Source organism: Crocuta crocuta, unplaced genomic scaffold (assembly GCF_008692635.1).
Source record: "Crocuta crocuta isolate KB4526 unplaced genomic scaffold, BGI_CrCroc_1.0 scaffold143, whole genome shotgun sequence".
Lineage (NCBI taxonomy): Eukaryota > Metazoa > Chordata > Mammalia > Carnivora > Hyaenidae > Crocuta > Crocuta crocuta.
This window is the reverse complement of record NW_027529175.1, coordinates 7,514,382-7,521,542: the sequence shown is the minus strand read 5'-3', so window position 1 is coordinate 7,521,542 and position 7,161 is coordinate 7,514,382.

Genomic DNA, 7,161 nt, shown 5'->3' with positions numbered 1-7,161 from the left:
GCAGGCCCCACCTGAGGAAGCAAGGTGCTGGGGTGCTCTGGGCAAAGGCCTGGGGTCGGCCCCTCCTCTGACAGGGAGACGGCACAGAGTGGGGGAGTCACCTGCCAGAAGTGACTGGTGGTGGTATCAGGGCACCTGCAGATCCTGGCTGGTGGCGCCCTCCCCCGGGTGCTGATTGGACAGGTGACAGATGGTCAGGCGTCCGGCACTTAGCGGAAGGGAAGGCAGCTGGCTCAGGACCAGGGTCAGGCAGGGCGGACAGACTGCCACCGACCAGAGGACACCGTACGGCTGATCCTGAACACGGAGGACATTCGCTCACTGGGATCCCGTCACCAAGTCCCAGGGACGGGGCGGCTTCACCAGCAAACGTTCACTCTCTCCCAGTTCCGGACGCTCTGCAGCACGGAGTCCACGCAGCTGGTTCCCTCCGAGGCCCGCGAGGGGGAGTCCGTCCCAGCTTCTGGGGCTTTGCGGGCATCCTGGGGTCCCAGGCCAACCCCTGCCGTCAGGGTCAGTGCCCGTCTCCCCGGGGGAGGGGAGCCATGCCCCTCCACGCGGCTCTCTTCTTGCCTGGATGCCAGTCAGGCTCTTCAGAGAAAGAGTGTGTAGCCCTGACCTGGGGTGTGAACTGTGGGCGATTCCGTGGGAGAGAAGCAGTGAGGGCACCAGGACGCAGCGACGTGGGTGGTCATCGGGGCCGAGGAGGTCAGCTGGGGTCACAGGTGGTCACCAGTGCTCGAGACGGTCCGTGCAGTGAGCATCCCAAATGACGGGGCCACACGACTGCAGACACAGCCACAGGCCACGTGGGACGTGGCCACCTTCCAGTGTCCCCGAAAGGGCCTCTTGCTTCTCTGTGAACAGTGAGCTGACGGCCCCACTCACGATGCCTTCAGACACATTCTGCACCCCTTTCCCAGGCAGACCCGCAGTACTTGACGTTCACGTGTCCAGCCCAAGCTGGCGTGGGGGGACTGTGTGGCCCACGGTGGTGGCCCACAGTGGACAGGACCACACCCGGGGCGTCCGGGGAGCCCCCAGGGCTCAGTGCACCTGCAGAGTGTGGGCAGCTTGCGGCACGAGGCTACTTCCCATCACAGCAAAGAAGGAGCCCTGGAGAAATGAACCCTTAGGTCCGCGAAGCACCCTGCCCACAGCGGCACCCAGCAGCCCGTTCACTGTGGCGCCAAACCGCACACACAGCCCCAAGTCCTTCCAGGGCAACGAACGGGTGAACGCCGCTCACCCACACGCCACGGAGCGGCTTCCGGGACACACGACCACACGGATGAGCAGCAGATGCTTTCTGATGGGGAAGGGAGCCAAGCGCAGACACTGCGGCCGGCAGGTTCCGCCCCTAGGATGTTCTGGAAAAGGCAGAGAACAGACCTGGGGTCGCTGGGGCCCGGGGAGCACGTGCGTCCTCACTGTGACGTTTACGAGAACCTCTGCATGTGAAGGGCCTCCCTCAAGGGACCGCACCCCACAAAAGGGAATTTCATCGTGGGTAAATATTTTTACATTATTAAAAGTGATCCTGACCCAATGCATTGATTTTACATCAGCAGCGGGTCAGAAGCCACAGTCTGAGAAGTGCGGGCTTTGCTGGTCCCTGCGAGGGCCTCGTCCGGGGGTGCGGGGACTGGAGAGGGGGTCCTCCTGCATCCCAGGGGCCAAGACCCCTGGAAGAGGAAACTCTGGGTGCCCTGGATGCCACCAGTGCTGACGAAAGAATGACAGAGATAGTGAGATGCAGAGACACAGAGAGAGAGACAGGCAGAGACAGACACGCAGAGACACAGAGAGACACAGAGACAGAGATGGACAGGGACAGACACAGAGAGACAGAGAGATGGGGACGGGCAGGGCAGGGTGCTCACCTATCTAAGGCTGGAGCCCGAGGGTCCCTCCGGGGGCCGGGGGGTGGGGGGCAGCCCCGAGCCTCCACTGCGGGGTCAGCATGCCGGCCGCCCAGACCTCCGTGAGTCCGTGTGGCGTCCAGCCCGGGTGTGTGCGTGTCTTTCTCGCCTGTGCCCCCAGCACATGCTGTCAGGGCCTCTCTGTCCAGACCTCAGCTGGGTCCGTTCTTCACACAAACCGACTTAGTCCAGGGAATCCCACACTCGGTCAGTTCCACCTCGGTGCCGGCGGACCGTCACGGGGCCCATCCAGTGCGGGGCCGAAGCCAGCACAACGCCACCTCCAGACCCCGCTGCCTGAGCGCACGGTCAGAAATGCGCTAGAGCCAGTCTGTGCCCACGGGTGCCCACGGTGGGAGACGCCCAGACCCGCCTGTCCCCAGCGGGTGGCTCAGAGAGCACCCCGGCACCTCCCCACCTCCCCGTGCTCCTTAGATCTCTCCCCAAAACCCACAGGCACCAAGTCCCCCCCAGAATGTGTCCATGCAGGGCCCTGGCCACAGTTCAGAGCCTGCTATGGCCTTGGGTTCCCCGCTCTGTCCCCACCATGCTCCCACTCACAGCAGGGTCAGAACCCCAAGGTGGGAGAGGGCACGAGCTGGGGGCCCCCAGGCACCTCACCACGTCATCCCACACGGCCGTCTCCAAAGGCCACTGCCGGCTGTCTGGAGACCCGGGGGACCCTGCCTCCACACCGGCCCAGCCCGCTGGTGCAGGCTTCTCGCCAACCCGTCCCGACGGAAGTCCAGGCTGCCCAGGGCGGGGGTGTAGCTGGACACAGGCTCTCCTGCGCCCCCGGGTGCCTGCAGCCCTGGTCAGAGCTGGGCACCGAGGAGCACGGGCAGCGGCACAGGTGGCCAGTCTGGCCCAAAAGGACCGAAGCCAATGCCTAATTTCCAGCCCCCAGAGTGCGGCGTTTGGAGGAAGCAGAGCCAGACGTCAGGGGCGCGGAGGGCGCTCGGGGCTGTCCAGTCAGGGCTGCGTCCCCACTGGGGTCCCAGGCAGGCTGGTCACCTGAGGGTCCCGTGCCCAGCCTCATGCTGTGAGCAGCTGCTGCAGGGAGGCCCTGGACGGAGGAGAGCCCTGCCCCCACCCCTGCCATCCAGCCCATGGCAAGGCCAGCGGGCAGGGGGCGCTGTGACCCACAGACGGTTCCCTTTCCCGGGGGTGCCAGCAATGGAGCTGCTGAGACACGAGCCACGGCCACATCCCGAAGCCACTGCTGACCAAGGACAACTGGCCCCGAGGCCCATGTCAGATCAGGGGGACTCAGTCCAGGGGGACGCGGGCACTGAGGTTCCTGCACACGACTGTCAGAGAACGAGACCGACGCCTGTGCACCGGAGGCCTCCGCTCTGGGACGCAGTGTCTCCTGAGATGGAAGGTCCCCTCTGGGACGCAGTGCCCCCTGTGGACGGAGAGTCCCCTCTGGGATGGAGTGTCCCTTCTGTGGACGGAGAGTCCCCTCTGGGATGGAGTGTCCCTTCTGTGGACGGAGTGTCCCCTCTGGGATGGAGTGTCCCCTCTGGGACGCAGTGTCCCCCTGTGGATGGAGTGTCCCCTCTGGGATGGAGCGTCCCCTCTGGGATGGAGTGTCCCTTCTGTGGATGGAGTGTCCCCTCTGGGACACAGTGTCCCCTCTGGGATGCAGTGTCCCCCTGTGGACGGAGTGTCCCCTCTGGGATGGAGTGTCCCTTCTGTGGACGAAGCGTCCCCTCTGGGACACAGTGTCCCCTCTGGGATGCAGTGTCCCCCTGTGGACGGAGTGTCCCCTCTGGGATGGAGTGTCCCTTCTGTGGACGAAGCGTCCCCTCTGGGACGGAGTGTCCCCTCTGTGGACGGAGCGTCCCCTCTGGGACACAGTGTCCCCTCTGGGATGCAGTGTCCACCCCTGGTCCTCTCCCAGGACAGGCTGGACGCGAGGCAGGTCCCAGCAGACCCACGGTCTGGGAGCCGCTGGGAGGCGTGTCCTGCTGCACCGGGGCCTCCCTGCCTGCTCTGGTCTCACTGCCACTAAGTCCTTCCTCGGGGTGCCTGGCAGACGGCCTGTGAACCCCACCAGGCCGCCCGCAGTGAGTGGACGCGGAACCCAGGGCGGGGGCCCCGTGGGCACAACCTGATCTCCAGGAGACAGCTCTGGGCTCCACCCCCAGGCTTCCTCCCTGGGNCCCCCACCCCACCCCCAACCTCCCTGCCCATCACTGCTCAGATCCCCGCGGCCAGACACATCCTGGGGGACGCGGCCCTCTCTCCTGGCACCGTCGGGCGCTGGCCTGAAGCTGGGCTCTGTTTCTGCCGCCCAGTCCCCTCCAGACCGGCCCCTGCACAGAGGAGCCCGCAGCCCGCTCTGCTCCGGGCACGAGCCGAGGACAGCGGGCTCTGCTCCCCATGATCCAGGGACGACGGGCTTCCGACGCCAAGTCCGAGTTTACGGACACAAGATGGGTGCTGACGGCCCATCAGGCCTGGGCCCCCTGTCGCCGGAATGACAGGCTCAATACAGACCAGCGATGGCGGGCGGCACTTCTCCCCCTGCCCGGCCTCCCCTTCGCTCCGCGGCCGGGCGCCTCCTGCAGCCGCTCATCCCTGCGCTTCTCCGCGCCCCTGACGGATCACTGAAACCCCACATTTGTAATGAACACCATTCACCACAGACACAACGCCCATCCTGGAAACAGAGCTTCAGAATTTCTTTGTCTTTATCCCCGGCGTAATGATGACTAATGTCTGGGTGATTATCTTGTGCTTTTTTTGTGCGGCGTTGGGAACAAACAATACCATTAGGACCACAGAGCAGGACGGACGCGGGAGACAAAGGGTGACGGAGCGCGGCGCCCGAAGCCAGGCGGAGGCAGGCTCGGGGTCTGAGGACTTGACACGCTGAACCCCAAGGGTCTCTGGGCCGTGATCTGGAACCTTCCATCCCTCAACTGTTCGACGCTGCAGAGTAAACTAAACCCAAGCCGGGGAGAAGAGTCCCCCGGAGGCACTAACATGTTTTTAAAGTGCCCAGACGTGCATTTAAGAGCAACTGCCTGCTGGTAAATAAAGCCAGAGGGCCCCGATGAGGGGTAATTGGTAAGACGGTCCGGGGGAAACCCATTCACAGCCCTTCCTTCCACGCCGGGGTCCTGCGTTGGTACAGCTGTGGCAGGAAGCCTGCACCAGGCAAATAATTTCCAAAGAAAATTCCACCCATGCACACAACCCCCTACAGATTGACCTGGTTTTGAATGCAGGCACCTCGCGGCCCACCCGCTGGGCTCTCCCAGCAGCGGGCACAGGGTTGTGACCTGCGGGACCCTGGCCCCTCCACACTCCTCCGCCCCCACCCTGGGACCCTCTCTGGCCTGGGGGGCTCTCTGGAGCCCAAGGTCTGTGAACAACGGCAGGCCTGTACTGACAGAAACTTCCAGACCCAGAGCCTGCACACGCTCCTTGGAGCTGTGTCCTGGCCAACTGTCCCCGGCCCTCCAGAGAGCTCTGGGGACCCTCTGTGGCTGGGCCCCCGCACCGCCCCTGCACCCGTGGCCGGGACACTTTCCTGGGAGAAGCCAGGACGACTGGAAGGGGCCCTCTCCTCACCCCCAAAAAAGGAAGGTGGCACCGCGGCCCAGGAGAGGTCGGCATGGCCGGCGGGGTGCAGGGCAGGAGCACAGCGGGGGGAGGCCGGCGTGGCCAGCGTGGCCCCCTGATGGGAAGCAGCAGTGTCCCCAGCGAGCAGACAGAAGGACGCACCGGCACCTCCGGGGAGCCTCAGGGGATTCTGCCCCGCGGCTGAGCCCCCGCCCCCGCCCGGGCTCTCCATGCCTCTCCACCCTGCAAGTCGCCGGGTCATCGTCCAGTCCCAGGACTGTGCCCCGGGTAAGCCTGCAGCCCCAGCGCTGGGCGGGACCCCTCCAGGTCTCCCTGTACACGTGGCCGCCTCCCCACAGTGCCTCGGGCTGTGTCGTCTTCCCCAGCAAACAGGCGCAGCCGGCCACTGCGGGGACCAGGCCGCCAGCGCCGCCGAGGCGGCCCCTCCCCGCACGGAGCTCAGACACGCATGGGGTTCGGGGCAGAGAGGTGACCGCCGGCACCGCGGGCAGGAAGGGATGAGGTCGGCGAGTCAGGAAAATGAAGAAGGTCAACAGGGCCGCTGGGGACCCGACGCGGTCTGCAGGCCACGGGGACGCTGGCCTGCGGCTCCCTTATACACCCCCACGTCGCCGTGTCCGCTTCCCAGGCCACCGTCACAAAGGGCCACAGACTTGGCCACTTGCAGGGCACAGTCCTATCCTCTGACGCTGGAGGCTGCACGTCCCGGGTCCGGGGCTGGGCAGCGCCGGGGCCTCCGAGGCCGCGGGACCAGCTGCCCCAGGCCCCTCGCCCGGCCCCAGCGTCTCCTCGAGGTCCTGCTCACCGGCCCTGCCCCCGCACGTCTGCGTCTCCGTGTCCCCTCCTCTTCTTACGAGGACCCTCGTCACGGGGCCCAGGTGCACCCGACTCCAGCAGACACCCCTTAACCAGCCGCCTCCGCAGAGACCTCCTCCCAAACACGGCTGCATTCTGCGGCCCGGTGGGCACGGGCTGTGAGGGGACGCTACTCAGCCCGGCGCAGTGGAGCCCCCGGCCCCGGCTCACCCACAGGCCGGCAGAGTGGCCGACCGCTCTAAGGATGTGCCGCTGCTACCAGACAGGACCCTGGGAGCCTGGCCTCGTCACCTGGCCTTTCCCGAAAGGACCGTAAGGGGCTCAGGTGCTCGGGCTCAGGCCACCCGCGCCGTGGATGGGGAGACGGAGGCCTGGGGTCACGCTGCCCCGGAACCCGGCCTTGGGCCTGCCTCTCCCGGGACCATCGGGCCGCGCTCGGGGACGCGGGCCTGCCTTCGGCCTTCCGAGCGGGTTTCTGGGGAGCGCGAGGAGCACAGCCCTGCCCGCGGTTGCTTAATAAACTGATTAGGGCGTTAGGCGCCAGAGTTATTAAAAGTGAAAGGTCCTGCAAGAGAAGGCGAGGGATTCATAGAGCCTCCATCTCCTACAAATATGTAATGAAATTTAAATTGAATCTGGTTTAAAATCATTTACCTTTTGACATCGTGTATCAGTACGCTAAGCATCAGCTGAGAAAGCAAATAACCTTTCAAGCAGAATGAAAAATTACTCTGTCTCTTTTGATTTCATGTTAATTTTCAAATTTAAACTACCCTAAAGCTTTCTGCTTGGGGTCAGTCCCTAAGAGCCTGTTGATTGCATAAGG